The sequence below is a fragment of the Balaenoptera musculus genome, chromosome 3 (assembly GCF_009873245.2).
Source record: "Balaenoptera musculus isolate JJ_BM4_2016_0621 chromosome 3, mBalMus1.pri.v3, whole genome shotgun sequence".
Classification (NCBI taxonomy): domain Eukaryota; kingdom Metazoa; phylum Chordata; class Mammalia; order Artiodactyla; family Balaenopteridae; genus Balaenoptera; species Balaenoptera musculus.
Window position 1 is genome coordinate 22,838,800 of NC_045787.1, and position 18,030 is coordinate 22,856,829.

An 18,030-nucleotide genomic window follows, 5' to 3' on the forward strand; every position below is an offset into this window, starting at 1 on the left:
CAAGAGTTTTTTTTTTTTTCTATATCATTTATAGAGTTTTACTTTAAAAATCCATGTTAAGAAAAAAATTCCCTTGACCCAACATTTCCCTCTAGGAATTTTCTAATTCTCTGCTGTTCATTGCAAAAATAGTAACCAAAAAGAGGTGTCTATATTTATGTTCCTTTTTACTTCCCCACACATATTTTCCAAGTCATTTCATATGGACTTTTATATCCTCCTAATTTAAAAAAAGAATTAAGAATTAATTTTGTAAGATGGATGAATATTAAATAAATTTCCACAACTAATGTCTAAGTGTTATTTATATACTGGACTATGTTATGAGGACTGTTACAAGCTTGCTAATCTATAACCCTAAATTAGAGAATAGCGGTAACTAGATTATTAAGATTACAAATGAGAAAAATAAAATTTGTAATTGGATATTTCTATTTTTATATCTTCATAGGTACAAAAGAGGGAGGCATAACATATTCAGAGAGAATATTAGTAACCAGGTGCTTATACAAGGAGTTTAAATATTAGAGTATCTCTGTCCATCCATTCAAGCAGGAAGAACTTGGAGAGTTTCTATTTCCATTCAAATACTTGAAAGATATAAGGTAGAAATATGTATTAGCCATAGTTTCCCAGAGAAACACAATTAAGAAGATATATATACATATATATAGAAAGAGATTTATTTTAAGTTTGGCTGACATGATTATGGAGGCTGAGAAGTCCCACAATCTGCCTTCTGTAAGCTGGAAACCAAGGAATGCTGGTGATTTAGTTCAAAGGCATAAGAATCAGAGAGCTGATGGTGTATTTCTCCAAGTCTATGTCTGAAAGCCTGAGATCCAGGAGCACCAAGGGCAAGAGAAAAATCACTGTTCATATCAACCACTCATGCAGAGAGAGAGAGAGCAAGCAAATTATTCCTTTCTCCAAATATTTGTTATATTCAGGCCCTAAAAAGTTTTTATGATGCCCATTCACATGTGGAGGGCAATTTAGTTAACTCAGTCTACCAAATCAAATGCTAATCTCTTTTGGAATCATTATCCCAAATACACCCAGAAATAATGTTTAACCGGATATCTGGACATCAATGATACAGTCAAGTTGACACAAAATTAACTATCACAATGTTTTATGTTTAAAAGGCTGAGCTATTAGTTATTTTGATATTATGTATATTCATTTGATATATGTTGTAACATATAAAAGTACTATTTAAAAAACAGACTCATTTGACTGATGTTTACATTTAGAGTTTGAACTTTTTATTCATTTTAAAAAATCCTGATAGATCTATTAGTTGTGGCCTGGCACTGAAAAGTGTTTATCTCCTGATATTTGACCAATACTTTTCCTATATCAAGAATTTGAAATAATCATAATACAGCATACTACAAAACACCTTTAAAAATAAATTTCAAAACTGATAATAAATGGTTTATTTTGATTTTGTACATATATATGTATGGTATATATAAATATTTATATGTATAATACATGTATATCTAAAACCAATACAAAATATCCTTATATTAGAAGACACAAAACTTTTAGGAAACATCAATATAGTTCATATAATTAATGTAGAATTATCTCTCGTAACAAATAAGGTTCTAGCCAGTAGGGTTCATAGGCAAATTGTTTCAATATATTTAAATAATTTTTCACCCTTCCAGATATCCACGCTTCTTAGCGTGTAATTTTGCAGTCCCTCTTGCTAAGAGCCAACATGTATATCTGAACCTTAACTTTGGACTTGGCCAAGTGGTGACAGTCCAAGGTGATGGAAGTAACAGTGTACTGATTTTGAGTTTAGGCCTAAAAAACCCTAACCAATTTCTGTTTCCCTCTTGCAGCTCTTCCATCTCCATGTGAAACATGTTCCACTTAGGTCTGTGGTCTCAGGAGAATAAGATCCAGTGTAACATGTCAGTTTTTCCCTGGCTTACTGGTAGAGTCATGAGCAATTCTGCCCAAGACTAGCAGACTGCTTAGCGTAGCCCAGTGTGAAACAGCTTATATCAAGCTGACCTACAGATGCCTGAGCAATAATATATTATTGTTGGTTAAAGCCACTGACTTTTGTAGTGGATTCTAGGCAATAATAAAATATAGGTGGATTTATAATGATTGATTTGAACACACTCTGATAGTCTAGAAGATCTAATGATAGAAGAGATTACCGAATGATTTTGATGGAACTATTATATTCTCATAATGAGCTTTGCCAGACACAGGTTGATGCCCTGGTGAATCTAGAACTATGGGTGTTCTGAATGCATCAAAAGTCTAGGCCAGTGAGAAATCCTTCAAGATGCTAACACTACTGCAAATAATTGGCATTCCAGCTGGGATGCTGTATTAAATAAGCTGTATAGAGAAGAGATATTTAAGACACTTATACATTTAGTTATGGTCTTGATTTACTATGCCATATATCACCTGGATAAAAACTTGATCTCTCCCAACAATGTCTTTCCAATCTACTCACAATTATTTATCTAATTCAGTTCTGGAATTCAACAGTTTTTACACATCACCTCTCAACTAACTCCTAAAATACACCAGATTGTCATGTTTTCACTGCTCAAATTTGAAAATTAAGCAAATCAAGGTGCTATCATTAAATAAATTAAACTCATAAAGATTTTTAAGTTTTTAAAAAAATTATGGGTCAAGGTTTTTTCATACACTCATATTTTTCTTCTCATATTACAACTTTCACACAAATTGAAATACTTAAAATCCTGACTGTGATCCACATGGGATGAAAAAAAAACTGTGCCAAAGCTATCAACACATGTAATGCATTGTGAACAAGGAGAGAAGTACATATAGGAGCTATTTTGTTTGTCTACTGCTATGTTAACATGCTTATAGTTTTTTTTTTTTTTTTTTTATAGTAATCTTTTATTTATTTATTTATTATATTTATTTTTGGCTGTGTTGGGTCTTCGTTTCTGTGCGAGGGCTTCCTCTAGTTGCGGCAAGTGGGGGCCACTCTTCATCGCGGTGCGCGGGCCTCTTCACTATCGCGGCCTCTCTTGTTGCGGAGCACAGGCTCCAGACGCGCAGGCTCAGGAGTTGTGGCTCACGGGCCTAGCTGCTCCGTGGCATGTGGGATCTTCCCAGACCAGGGCTCAAACCCGTGTCCCCTGCATTAGCAGGCAGATTCTAAACCACTGCGCCATCAGGGAAGCCCATGCTTATAGTTTTTATGGCTTGTGATCACTTAAAAAGCTTCAATCATCTTGTAAAGGAAGTATGCCAAGATCCGTGAGTTTTTTTAGAGCAGATTAAATGACTGCCTTTTAAAACTGTAACCTTCAAGTACATGAAGGACTATTATAACCAGCTGCTCTTCATTTCCACTGAGAGTAGAAGACATGGAAATATGTTTAAATCACAGCAGGAGTGATTTAGATTGGACAACAGGAAGATACACTTGACAAAAATTCATACTGGACCCTAAAAAGATTACCAAGGGAGATTTGTAAACTCCTTTTCCACACAGGTCTTTGCCAATAAATTCTACAACTACTGTGATGACCTTGAATTCTTGCAAGTAGGTCAAGGAGGTGAACAATGAAATACTAAGGTAACCAGAAGTCTTATTGTTCTGTACTAGGATGGTAGAAATTATCTTGTTGTACTCATTCCCTTTCTCACACACATGACTCCCTTTTTTCCCCTTACTTAATATGAATCCTAATGACTAAGTCAGTGTAAATTGGTCATTTCTCTTTTCCCACTGTGGTGCTTTCTTATGAGCAATAAAGGTCTATACCAAAATAGCAAATGTAAAGAAAGCTAAAATGATGCCATTTTTTATTGACTTAATTTATCTCATATTTCATTCTTAATACTAAATGATGCCATGTATTTTCTATTCTGAGTGTTATATTTTATCAAAATTATTTATTACTGCCTTAATATTGCTCTTTATCTTGGTATTTTGTACTGAGAAAATAATATGAATCAAAATATCCTTTGCATTCAGAAGATATTCTACTTTGTTTTTGAAAACATATTTGAATGAGTTGGAAATGAAATACCACTATGAAAGAGCAAAAATTGTCAAAAGTGTACTTTTTCTTTATTACTATATTCATCTAAGTTATGCTTTCCCATTTAATGTAGTATCCTTAATAGAATAAATTAAACTGTTATTTCTGTAACTAAACTAGCTATCTATATTCTTTTTATGTTAGGTATTGGAGTTGATTTATTTTAATGGCCTCAATAATTCCCCTACCCCATGTGTATGCTCTTTGGCAATATCTTTGCAATACTCCTAACAAGAAGTAGGATTCATTTCCTCAACCACTGAATCTGAGCTGGAAATATGACTTCCCTTGACCTATAGGATGGTGTACAGATGACATTTTAGAGTTCAGGAGATGACTTCACAAGAAGTCTTTAACTTCCTTTCCTTTCCTCTTCTAGCCATAAGGCCACTATATAAAGCCATGCCACTGGAACATGAGAAACCACATGAATGAGAACTGAGGAACCACAGTCCGCATGGGTTCAACCTAGGTCAAGCCATTTTATGACTGCAACCTCATGAGAACCCCAAGAGAAACCCCTCACAAAGTCCCTCATGTGAGCGCAGCTCAAGTTTCCTACCCACAACATCCTGAGCAATTAAGGTGGCATTGTTTGAAGCATTATGTTTTGAGGTGGTTTGTTAAGGAGCAATAAACAACCCACAGTGATATTATGGACATACCACATCATCAATTTATAATTTACAAACAAAATAAATTATAACATGAAATATGCTTTTACCCACGTGAAAATAATATTCTATACTGCATAATGTACCTTAATAAAACCATTATGGGTGAATAAAAAGTATCATAATATAATTAAAGAAGAAGACACATTTAAAGGGAAAAATGTAGAGATGAAAAAAATAGAACCATAACAACCAATTTGATAAGGATTTCAAAGGGTCATGGGCTATTATATATGGCATCTGAACGACTAGGTAAATGATTTTTTTAAAAATAATTCTTCGGCTACTATTGACATAAACTCTACCTCAGTGTCTTCACTTCATTTTTCCAATGTCATGCTCTCCCCATGTCCTCACTGTACTATTTTAACTGTCTTTTCTTAGCCTCTTCGTTGGTTCTTATTTATTTGCCAAGTCTTTCAAAAGCATAAGTAAATAGCATTCAGTGGGATACAGGGGAGTCAGGAAAGCAAATAAACGGAAGTGGCATAGTGGAACTGCCTGCCAGCCAGAGTCCTGAAGCAAAGAGCATGGGGACTGTTAAGTATCAATGGCGGAGGCAATGCTAGCTTAAGCTGATTGTTTCTGAGGAAAGATTTTGGCTGTGCCTTTCTTTCTTAACTATTGTCCAGGTCTAGTGCTTCTGCTTTCCCATTGATTCTACAAACTCTTTGATACACCTATCTTGCCTAATCAAACATAGTTTCTAATGCTTGCAACCAATAAGTAACAATGTGACAGTATCTGAACTGAGTGGAAGCAATAGATCCTCAAGAAAATGAGGAAAACCTGGAACTGGACACCTGAATTTGTAGCATTAAAAGGAGTGAAAATCAGGAGATGGATATCTGGCTATACATGGCATACAATAGAGAAATATCTCAACAAATTCTTGTCTGGAAAGTAGTTCTCATGAAAAGTGTCTTTGTGTGAATAAAAGGCCACTTCTATGAAGGAAATTAGAAGTTTAAGATGTTGGATTTCTTTAATGACATTGGAAATTTTCCATAAAATAGAAACAAAAGCTCAAATACATTTATAAATATTCTATATTTCAGTCAATTTTAACTATAACCTGTTGCTAAATAACTTACCAGATTGATATTATTTTCATTCCTCCTGGCATGGCACGGTTGTAAATCACAACTAAGTATCTAAACATTTTATTTAAAAGATCTACAATTTAGCTTACAGGATAATTTAGATTTTTTTCTGCATACTCCCTAAGGACATTTCATGTAAGTGGAAGTTGATAGACCATTCAGGTGAGTTTATGGTAAGTTCCATAAGATCACCGCAGTCTTGTCTCCTAATTACACTGTCTGATAAGAAAAGAAAAAAAAAATGCTACTCTCTTCAGTCAACTGAGGTACATTGTGGTGAATTCCTGAAAAGCCCAGTTTTTGAATATTTGTTATTTAACAGAAGCCAAAATGCAATTGAGGGAAAGTGATAATTAAGATAGTCATAAGTAGGGAAACTATATCATTTATTATTTATACAGTGACAATTTTGAGAGTAAAATGGGCCATTACTGACAATTACATCTGGATAATGGACATAAATTGACCTGTTCCAGGCAAACTGGGAGGTACAGTCTTTAAAGCATATTGAGGATCCATTCCTCTGGGTTTTCTTAATTCAACTTGCGGTATTCTTCTCTTAGGTAACATTCAGCACACTTGTAAACATTTTTTTCCAAGTTCGAATTCGCCGTAAGAATACAAACTTCAAGAGGGAAACAACCTCATGTGTCTTATTCAGTATCTAGCACAGTGTATGGCATGTAATTCTGCTAAATATTTGATAAATAAATTATTCATTGCTAAATATCCAGCTAGTGTTTGGTGTAAAAACAAGAAAAATCCAGATAAAATTGTTACAGAAAAAATAGTTTATTTCTTTGTGTACCCATATTATAGAAGGGATTGTCCAATATACTATTTTTGGATCTTTACATTAGTGAAACTCATTTTATACTTCTAGAAGATAATAACAGAAAATTATATAAATTGGAGAACTGAGATAGTTCTACCTATCCACAATAAATGTAATATAACTCTCACAAATCTAAATTGAGTATGGATGCAAAAATATAGAAATATCAGAGATAAATGAAAACATTAATATCAGTAATTATTTTATCAAATAATCTTGGGACATCTTTTATTTTCAGATTACCATTTTGGGTCTTTTTTTGATTTTATGGACTTTGTGTTTGCACATAATTATGAAATCTGTATAATTTCACTTTATTATAAAATTTTTTTATTGCCTGAAATTATTGGTTAAATATGAACATATATGAATTACAAATACTGTCAAATGGTAGTTGTTTGTTAATTACTGCACTCTTTTAGTATATTTTAATCAAAATGAATTACAAATATTTTCAAATGGTAGTTGTCACTTCTTGTGCTCCTTTAAAATATTTTAATCCATATATGCAATCAGCATCTCTAATATTGCATGTGGTACACAGTTATTCTTTCAAAGAAGAATTGTTTATAGATAGCTCAATCAGTAAATGTTTTATTTTATTACAAAAATAATAGAAGATAAATGTTAAGCGCTTTTCTTTGCTTTTTATTTTCATATTTTTCACTATTAAAATCCATCAATAAATTAATTGCTCCTTAGGGTCTTTTTTTCTCAGCAGTTTGGAATCATGAAGTAGGATCTTAAGAAAAACCTGCAAATAAATTTTGAATTATTACTTGAAAATGTAATATGAGAAGCCCTTATTTGAAATTCAAAGAGTTGCTTACAAAGCTCCTGATATGTCAACATTTTTAAAGCTTTTCTCTTTTAAAATACACACACACACACACACACACACACACACACACACACACACTACTGCACTTTAAAAATCCCCAAATATTTTTAATATCTTTTATTATTTGTAGAGAGAGGTCCAGATAAATACTATATAGTAGTAAGTGTATATTTCCTATCTAGAAATGTGTATCTGTGGTAGAGTCCTAATAGTAATAATTAATTAGAAATGAATACAAAACATGAAATTAACTCTCCATTCTATTACAGTTTCTGTGATGTGGTATGTCCATTCTTACTTTAGAAAATAATTACACATCTTGGTCAAAATGGTGTTTTAGATTCCTCAGTTGTTTGACTTCATCAAATTTAAGAAACAGATTTAACTATCAATTTGAATTCTCTGCTTTATCCAATATAGACGAGAAATACCTTTTCTAATATAAATTCTAATTTCAGCTGCACAAATCTTTGACAGCATGATTGAGCTGTTTTTTTTGACACATCTTCTACCTTGAAAAATAACCTTTATAATCTTCTTGAGTTTTGAGATAACAAGATCTTTCTGCAAAACAGACACTGAGGAAATAATCACAGTGGCTCGCTCTGCCTTGTATCCTCCATTTTATCAGCTCTCTGCTCTTGCTGCCCTTGTTGACCTCCAGAGTCGAAGCTGAAGAGCATCTTAAGGCTTTTTTCATCATTGATTAGAAAATAAGCAAAAGATTAGCATGAAAATTAAAGCCTGAATGCATACTTTCGTTTTCATATATATTTAGAGTATACTTATTAATTGAATTTAATAACAAGTATGAATGCAATTATAGGCAATTTACTTGACATTTGTGTCCTTAGAGCAGTTTAAATTAGAGAACAAAAAGTCAACATAAGGAAGGAATGCTATTAAGAAATAGGGGTAGCTATGGAGGGGTTCACTTGCTGGTTCATAGAATGTGTACACTTTAAAGCTTAATAGACACTAACAGATGTGGGTTTTAAAAAATAATAAGCTTACTATGTGGGTGGTCTTATCCATTTTTGTCACAAAATATGTTATGCTGTTTATGAACTACTTTTTTAATCCAGAACTTGATCATTTTGTAATCACTTGGTAAGTAAGAATGAAGGTGAAAAGGAGACCTACGTCATTTAATCGTAAGTCCAAGATTTAAAATTTTAGATACAAATTACTTTACTTGAGCATCAATATTTAGTTTGATTTATCAATAAGTTTTTTCAAGTGGATAAGGTAAATGTGAATCTTAAAGACACTCAAAGTGGAATCAAATGAAAGCACACATGTGAAATCTCATGTACATATTTAGATGACAATTACAACTATATTTTCTTTAATTACTACTGAAACTGACTTAAACTCCAAAAAGAAGTAGTTTGCAAAATATAGAAAAAGGATTTTAGGATCGGGGATTAACCAAGATGGCGGAGTAGAAGGACGTGCTCTCTCTCCCTCTTGCGAGAGCACCAGAATCACAACTGGCTGCTGGACAATCATTGACAGGAAGACCGTGGACTTCACCAAGGAGGATACCCCACATCCAAGGACAGAGGAGAAGCCACAGTGAGACGGTAGGAGGGGCACAATCAGAGTAAAATCTAATCCCATAACTGCTGGGTGGGTGACTCACAGACTGGCAAACACTTATACCACAGAAGTCCACCCACTGGAGTGAAGGTTCTGAGCCCCACGTCAGGCTTCCCAACCTGGGGGTCCGGCAACAGGAGGAGGAATTCCTAGAGAATCAGACTTTGAAGCCTAGTGGGAATTGATTGCAGGACTTCGACACGACTGGGGGAAACAGAGACCCCACTCTTGGAGGGCACACACAAAGTAGTGTGCGCATCGGGACCCAGGGGGAAGGAGCAGTGACCCTGGGGGAGACTGAACCAGACCTACCTGCTGGTGTTGGGGGGTCTCCTGCACAGGCGGGGGGTGGCTCTGTTTCACTGTGGGGACAAGGACTCTGGCAGTGGAGGTTCTGGGAAGTGCTCCTTGGCGTGAGCCCTCCCAGAGTCTGCCATTAACCCCACCAAAGAGCCCAGGTAGGCTCCAGTGTTGGGTTGCCTCAGGCAAAACAACCAACAGGGAGGGAACCCAGCCCCACCCATCAACAGTCAAGTGGATTAAAGTTTTACTGAGCTCTGACCGCCACAGCAACAGTCACCTCTACCCACCACCAGAGCCTCCCATCAAGCCTCTTAGATAGCCTCAACCGCCAGAGGGCAGACAGCAGAAGCAAGAAAAACTACAATCCTGCAGCCTGTGGACCAAAAACCACAGTTACAGAAAGATAGACAAGATGAAAAAGCAGAGGGCTATGTACCAGATGAAGGAACAAGAAAAAACCCCAGAAAAACAACTAAATGAAGTGGAGATAGGCAACCTTCCAGAAAAAGTATTCAGAATAATGATAGTGAAGATGATCCAGGAGCTCGGAATAAGAATGGAGGCAAAGATTGAGAAGATGCAAGAAATGATTAACAAAGACCTAGAAGAATTAAAGAACAAACAAACAGAGATGAACAATACAATAACTGAAATGAAAACTACACTAGAAGAAATCAATAGCAGAATAACTGAGGCAGAAGAACGGATAAGTGACCTGGAAGACAGAATGGTGGAATTCACTGCTGCGGAACAGACTAAAGAAAAAAGAATGAAAAGAAATGAAGACAGCCTAAGAGACCTCTGGGACAACATTAAACGCAACAACATTCGCATTATAGGGGTCCCAGAAGGTGAAGAGAGAGAGAAAGGACCAGAGAAAATATTTGAAGAGATTATAGTCGAAAACGTCCCTAACATGGGAAAGGCAATAGCCACCCAAGTCCAGGAAGCGCAGAGAGTCCCATACAGGAAACCCAAGGAGAAACACGCCAAGACACATAATAATCAAAGTGGGAAAAATTAAAGACAAAGAAAAATTATTGAAAGCAGCAAGGGAAAAACGACAAATAACATACAAGGGAACTCCCATAAGGTTAACAGCTGATTTCTCAGCAGAAACTCTGCAAGCCAGAAGGGAGTGGCATGATATATTTAAAGTGATGAAAGGGAAGAACCTACAACCAAGATTACTCTACCCGGCAAGGATCTCATTTAGATTTGATGGCGAAATCAAAAGCTTTACAGACAAGCAAAAGCTAAGAGAATTCAGCACCACCAAACCAGCTCTACAACAAATGCTAAAGGAACTTCTCTAAGTGGGAAACACAAGAGAAGAAAAGGACCTACAAAAACAAACCCAAAACAATTAAGAAAATGGTCATAAGAACATACGTATCGATAATTACCTTAAACGTGAATGGATTAAATGCCCCAACCAAAACACATAGACTGGCTGAATGGATACAAAAACAAGACCCATATATATGCTGTCTCCAAGAGACCCACTTTAGACCTAGGGACACATACAGACTGAAAGTGAGGGGATGGAAAAAGATATTCCATGCAAATGGAAATCAAAAGAAAGCTGGAGTAGCTATACTCATATCAGATAAAATAGACTTTAAAATAAAGAATGTTACAAGAGACAAGGAAGGACACTACATAATGATCAAGGGATCAATCCAAGAAGAAGATATAACAATTATAAATATATATGCACCCAACATAGGAGCACCTCAATACATAAGGCAACTGCTAACAGCTATAAAAGAGGAAATTGACAGTAACACAATCATAGTGGGGGACTTTAACACCTCACTTACACCAATGGACAGATCATCCAAACAGAAAAGTAATAAGGAAACAGAAGCTTTAAATGACACAATAGACCAGATAGATTTAATTGATATATATAGGACATTCCATCCAAAAACAGCAGATTACACGTTCTTCTCAAGTGCGCACGGAACATTCTCCAGGATAGATCACATCTTGGGTCACAAATCAAGCCTCAGTAAATTTAAGAAAATTGAAATCATATCAAGCATCTTTTCTGACCACAACGCTATGAGATTAGAAATGAATTACAGGGAAAAAAACGTAAAAAAGACAAACACATGGAGGCTAAACAATACGTTACTAAATAACCAAGAGATCACTGAAGAAATCAAAGAGGAAATAAAAAAATACCTAGAGACAAATGACAATGAAAACACGACAACCCAAAACCTATGGGATGCAGCGAAAGCAGTTCTAAGAGGGAAGTTTATAGCTATACAAGCCTACCTAAAGAAACAAGAAAAATCTCAAGTAAACAATCTAACCTTACACCTAAAGAAACTAGAGAAAGAAGAACAAACAAAACCCAAAGTTAGCAGAAGGAAAGAAATCATAAAGATCAGAGCAGAAATAAATGAAATAGAAACAAAGAAAACAATAGCAAAGATCAATAAAACTAAAAGTTGGTTCTTTGAGAAGATAAACAAAATTGATAAGCCATTAGCCAGACTCATCAAGAAAAAGAGGGAGAGGACTCAAATCAATAAAATCAGAAATGAAAAAGGAGTAGTTACAACAGACACCGCAGAAATACAAAGCATCCTAAGAGACTACTACAAGCAACTTTATGCCAATAAAATGGACAACCTGGAAGAAATGGACAAATTTTTAGAAAGGTATAACCTTCCAAGACTGAACCAGGAAGAAACAGAAAATATGAACAGACCAATCACAAGTAATGAAATTGAAACTGTGATTAAAAATCTTCCAACAAACAAAAGTCCAGGACCAGATGGCTTCACAGGTGAATTCTATCAAACATTTAGAGAAGAGCTAACACCTATCCTTCTCAAACTCTTCCAAAAAACTGCAGAGGAAGGAACACTCCCAAACTCATTCTATGAGGCCACCATCACCCTGATACCACAACCAGACAAAGACACTGCAAAAAAAGAAAATTACAGACCAATATCACTGATGAATATAGATGCAAAAATCCTCAACAAAATACTAGCAAACAGAATCCAACAACACATTAAAAGGATCATACACCACGATCAAGTGGGATTTATCCCAGGGATGCAAGGATTCTTCAATATATGCAAATCAATCAATGTGATACACCATATTAACAAATTGAAGAATAAAAACCATATGATCATCTCAATAGATGCAGAAAAAGCTTTTGACAAAATTCAACACCCATTTATGATAAAAACTCTCCAGAAAGTGGGCAGAGAGGGAACCTACCTCAACATAATAAAGGCCATATATGACAAACCCACAGCAAACATCATTCTCAATGGTGAAAAACTGAAAGCATTTCCTCTAAGATCAGGAACGAGACAAGGATGTCCACTCTCACCACTATTATTCAACATAGTTCTGGAAGTCCTAGCCACGGCAATCAGAGAAGAAAAAGAAATAAAAGGAATACAAATTGGAAAAGAAGAAGTAAAACTGTCACTGTTTGCGGATGACATGATACTATACATAGAGAATCCTAAAACTGCCACCAGAAAACTGCTAGGGCTAATTAATGAATATGGTAACGTTGCAGGATACAAAATTAATGCACAGAAATCTCTTGCATTCCTATACACTAATGGTGAAAAACCTGAAAGAGAAATTATGGAAACACTCCCATTTACCATTGCAACAAAAAGAATAAAATACCTAGGAATAAACCTACCTAGGGAGACAAAAGACCTGTATGCAGAAAACTATAAGACACTGATGAAAGAAATTAAAGATGATACCAACAGATGGAGAGATATACCATGTTCTTGGATTGGAAGAATCAACATTGTGAAAATGAGTATACTACCCAAAGCAATCTACAGATTCAATGCAATCCCTATCAAATTACCAATGGCATTTTTTACAGAGCTAGAGCAAAAAATCTTAAAATTTGTATGGAGACACAAAAGACCCCGAATAGCCAAAGCAGTCTTGAGGCAAAAAAATGGAGCTGGAGGAATCAGACTCCCTGACTTCAGACTATACTACAAAGCTACAGTAATCAAGACAATATGGTACTGGCACCAAAACAGAAACATAGATCAATGGAACAAGATAGAAAGCCCAGAGATTAACCCACGCACCTATGGTCAACTAATCTATGACAAAGGAGGCAAAGATATACAATGGAGAAAAGACAGTCTCTTCATTAATGGTGCTGGGAAAACTGGACAGCTACATGTAAAAGAATGAAATTAGAATACTCCCTAACACCATACACAAAAATAAACTCAAAATGGATTAGAGACCTAAATATAAGACTGGACACTATAAAACTCTTAGAGGAAAACATAGGAAGAACACTCTTTGACATAAATCACAGCAAGATCTTTTTTGATCCACCATCTAGAGTAATGGAAATAAAAACAAAAATAAACAAATGGGACCTAATGAAACTTCAAAGCTTTTGCACAGCAAAGGAAACCATAAACAAGATGAAAAGACAACCCTCAGAATGGGAGAAAATATTTGCAAACGAATCAACGGACAAAGGATTAATCTCCAAAATATATAAACAGCTCATTCAGCTCAATATTAAAGAAACAAACACCCCAATCCAAAAATGGGCAGAAGACCTAAATAGACATTTCTCCAAAGAAGACATACAGACGGCCACGAAGCACATGAAAAGATGCTCAACATCACTAATTATTAGAGAAATGCAAATCAAAATTACAATGAGGTATCACCTCACTCCTGTTAGAATGGGCATCATCAGAAAATCTACAAACAACAAATGCCGGAGAGGGTGTGGAGAAAAGGGAACCCTCTTGCACTGTTGGTGGAATGTAAATTGATACAGCCACTATGGAGAACAATATGGAGGTTCCTTAAAAAACTAAAAATAGAATTACCATATGACCCTGCAATCCCACTACTGGGCATATACCCAGAGAAAACCGTAATTCAAAAAGACACATGCACCCGAATGTTCATTGCAGCACTATTTACAATAGCCAGGTCATGGAAGCAACCTAAATGCCCATCAACAGACGAATGGATAAAGAAGAGTGGTACATATATACAATGGAATATTACTCAGCCATAAAAAGGAACGAAATTGAGTCATTTGTTGAGAAGTGGATGGATCTAGAGACTGTCATACAGAGTGAAGTAAGTCAGAAAGAGAAAAACAAATATCGTATATTAATGCATGTATGTGGAACCTAGAAAAATGGTACAGATGAGCCGGTTTGCAGGGCAGAAGTTGAGACACAGATGTAGAGAATGGACATATGGACACCAAGGGGGGAAAACTGCGGTGGGGTGGGGATGGTGGTGTGCTGAATTGGGCGATTGGGATGTATACACTGATGTGTATAAAATTGATGCCTAATAAGAACCTGCAGTATAAACAAACAAACAAACAAAACAACTAATACTTAACTTTCATTGGGTTATTTGTATGGAAATATGTTAATATAAATGTTTCAGACATTACATGAAATTTCTAAAAATCTAAAAAAAAAAAAATATATCATGATCTTCAACTTCAAGTCATTGCAATTTAACAAATGTTGCAGTGCTTACTACATGCAAGGCACTGTGCTAGCTGGTTAACTTCCCTCCTCCCCCACACTCAGTGTTGTCAGACATGTGTCAGACATGGTCCTTTTAAAAATCCATTGTTGCTTTTCACTTGCCTCTCAGAGAGTATTAAAGATATGAATCGTGAGAAAAAAAAAAAGAAGACACTGATTTTCTGAGACAAACCTCTTGTACAAAATAAATTGAGAGATAATAAATCTCTATATAAAAATGATTGTACACACACACACTTATATGCCCACAAACACATATTTACCTTTCATTTTAAACAAATCACTAGGAAAATAAGGGTTGAAGGAAAAGTTCCTTGCTCCTTTACAAGGTAGGCAAATCAACATAGGGTAAAAATAATACCCCAAGTCACCTAATCTATTTTGGAATAGTAAAACCAAAAGAGATGAAGAATCAGTTTTATCTTGGGGAAGTTGTTTCTGATTTTAAAATGTAAGCACAATACACATGATGATAAAATGGACTTCTCAACTCAGAATAAATGAACTTTTATGAGTGTACATAACTCTAAAGTAATGATAATGAAGTAATTCAAATAAAGGGAAGGTTGGTGTGTGAGATGTCTCCAAAATTTTTCATAATATTTGGTTTTCCCTTTACTTAGGACTTCTTTTAAACAAGGCGAAAACTTAAGGTTTTCTGGCCTGTTTTGGACAAGTTGTTATGAATTTTAGCATCTCATCTTTAAATCTCTATTCTTGAACTCCAAATGTTTCCCTCGATTACAGTGTACAGTAATAAACAACTGCTACTCTCTGCTTGTTCCCACCCACTTGTACAAGTAAGTCTGTAGTATTTCAGGACCTCTGATTTGGTTTTCAAGAGGCTTTTTCTTGTCACTGGCTCTCCTCCATTTCTGCTGACCCAGGCTTCCAAGAGTGTGAGGGATAATGGGATACACTCTCCGAAGAGTTTGATGCCTCTCTTTTTATTTGTTTTGCTCATCACTGTATTAAAAACATAAAATTCTAACTGAGTAAATTTGAAGATCGAATTGGCTTTATTCAATGATTTATGAATCGGGCAGCATCCCATTGAGCAAGTATTTCTACAGCTCTGCAGAGCTGTAAAAAATGCAAGAACTTTACAGGCAGGAGGGGGCAGAAAAGGGAAATTTCTAGCTAAGAGTGGATTGTTTCAGGCAGGGTCACCTTCCTTTTGGGGGAAGGTGGGGGGTCACCCCTCTAGTGCTGACCAGGTAATTCCAGATCTATTGGTGAAAGGTCCCATTCCTGAGAGAGGCTGAAACTGCAATTAGGTTAGCTATTAAGTCTTGATTTGCTGACGTGGGACTTAGCACAAGTGACTCCATTTGGGGTTTGTTGTTTCTTTACTAACAACTGTATCTCATTCCTAGCTCTTAACCCCAGTACCTAGATACTTGCTGGTGAATGGATGACCAGACCAGTGAATTCAGAATTTCAGAGAAGTTCTTTATAATGAGAGACAGGCAGAGAAATGGCAGTTCTACCACCCAGTAAGTTTTGAACTCTTGCAGGTCTGATGCCCAAATCAAGCGTGGGAACGTGAACAGTGAGACTGAGTGAAAACACAGCAGTTCTTTGTGTTTCTGTTAGAGAAACACTGGTGGGAGACAGAGGACAAAGGAAGGAGACACAGGACTGGAGTGACCTCAGCTGGGGGCGGGGTTTCACAGTGTTGGGTGCTGCAGAGAGGTAGTCAGCAGGAGCAGGGGCTGTGTACATCATCAGAGGCATTTTTTATTTTATTATATTGTTTTCATTGACGTATAGTTGATTTACAATCTTGTGCCAATCTGCTGTATGGCAAAGTGACTCAGTTATACACATATAGACATTCTTTTTTTATATTCTTTTCCATTACAGTTTATCACAGGATATTGACTCTAGTTCCCTGTGCTGTAGAGTAGGACCTTGTTGTTTATCCCTCCTATATATCATAGTTTACATCTGCTAATGCCACACTCCCAGCCCTTCCCTCTCCCACCCCCCTCCTCCTTGGCAACCACAAGTCTGTTCTTTATGTCTGTGAGTCTGTTGCTGTTTCATAGATAGGTTCATTTGTGCCATACTTTAGATTCCACATGTAAGTGGTATCACATGGTATTTGTCTTTCTCTTTCTGACTTACTTCACTTAATAATCTCTAGTTGCATCCATGTTGCTGCAGTCATCAAAGGCATTTTAGAAGAGGCTCTGCTTGCCATAGCTCCTGGCAGCGTTGCTTCCTACAGTGGAAAGAAGAATGTTGTTGATGGGAATTCCCAAAGTTAGGCTAAAGTGGGGGTGAAGTAACTTTTCTAGGTGAAGAGGTGATCTTTTTTTTTTTTTGATTTGTATGTGTGTGTTTTATTATATATTAGTCTCTTAAATCAAATAGAAGACAAAAAGTGGAGCTACAAACCAAAGTTACAACAGTGCTAGCTTTTCTCGTTGCCCGTCTGTCTATTTTTACCAGAGGTCTTTATTTCTTCATAAGGCTTTGAGCTACTGTCCAGGGTCCTTGACTCCAACCTGAAGAACTCCCTGTGGCAGGCGGGTCTGGTGGTTAAGAACTCTCTCAACTCTTGATTAACTGGGAATGTCTTGATTTCTCCCTCATTTTCGAAGGAAAGTTTTGCTAGATATAGGATTCTTGGTTGACAGTTTCTTTCCTTCAACACTTCAAGTACATTGAGTCATGCCATCTGGCCTCCGAGGCTCCTGATGAGAAATCTGCTCAATGACCTTCCTGGCAAACCTTCTCTCAGCTTCATAGACTTTCATAATGTACCGTATCATGTCTTATGCAACAGAACATTTTGTATAGTATCGTGAAGTCAGTTAAGTTGTAACGTTATTTTGAGACCAGAATTTAAGGAAAAGGAATTGAACATTTCAAGTGTAGACATTATGAGGTCTTTAAAATTATTACACATTTTCAAACTAGAAATAAAAAGGCCACTGAAGTATCCTGCAGATTTTTATTTATAACAAAGTGAATACCAATATCTAATAACACACGTAAAGAAAAATTTCTTTGGGATCCTTTTTCCTAAGTGT

The 18,030-nt window shown here is 35.9% G+C and overlaps 1 pseudogene; it reads left to right on the top strand.

Annotated features, from left to right (window-relative positions):
• The window catches only part of LOC118892032, a 162,850-nt pseudogene extending 145,588 nt beyond the window's left edge, over window positions 1-17,262 (top strand).
• Window positions 17,263-18,030: the final 768 nt, after the last annotated feature.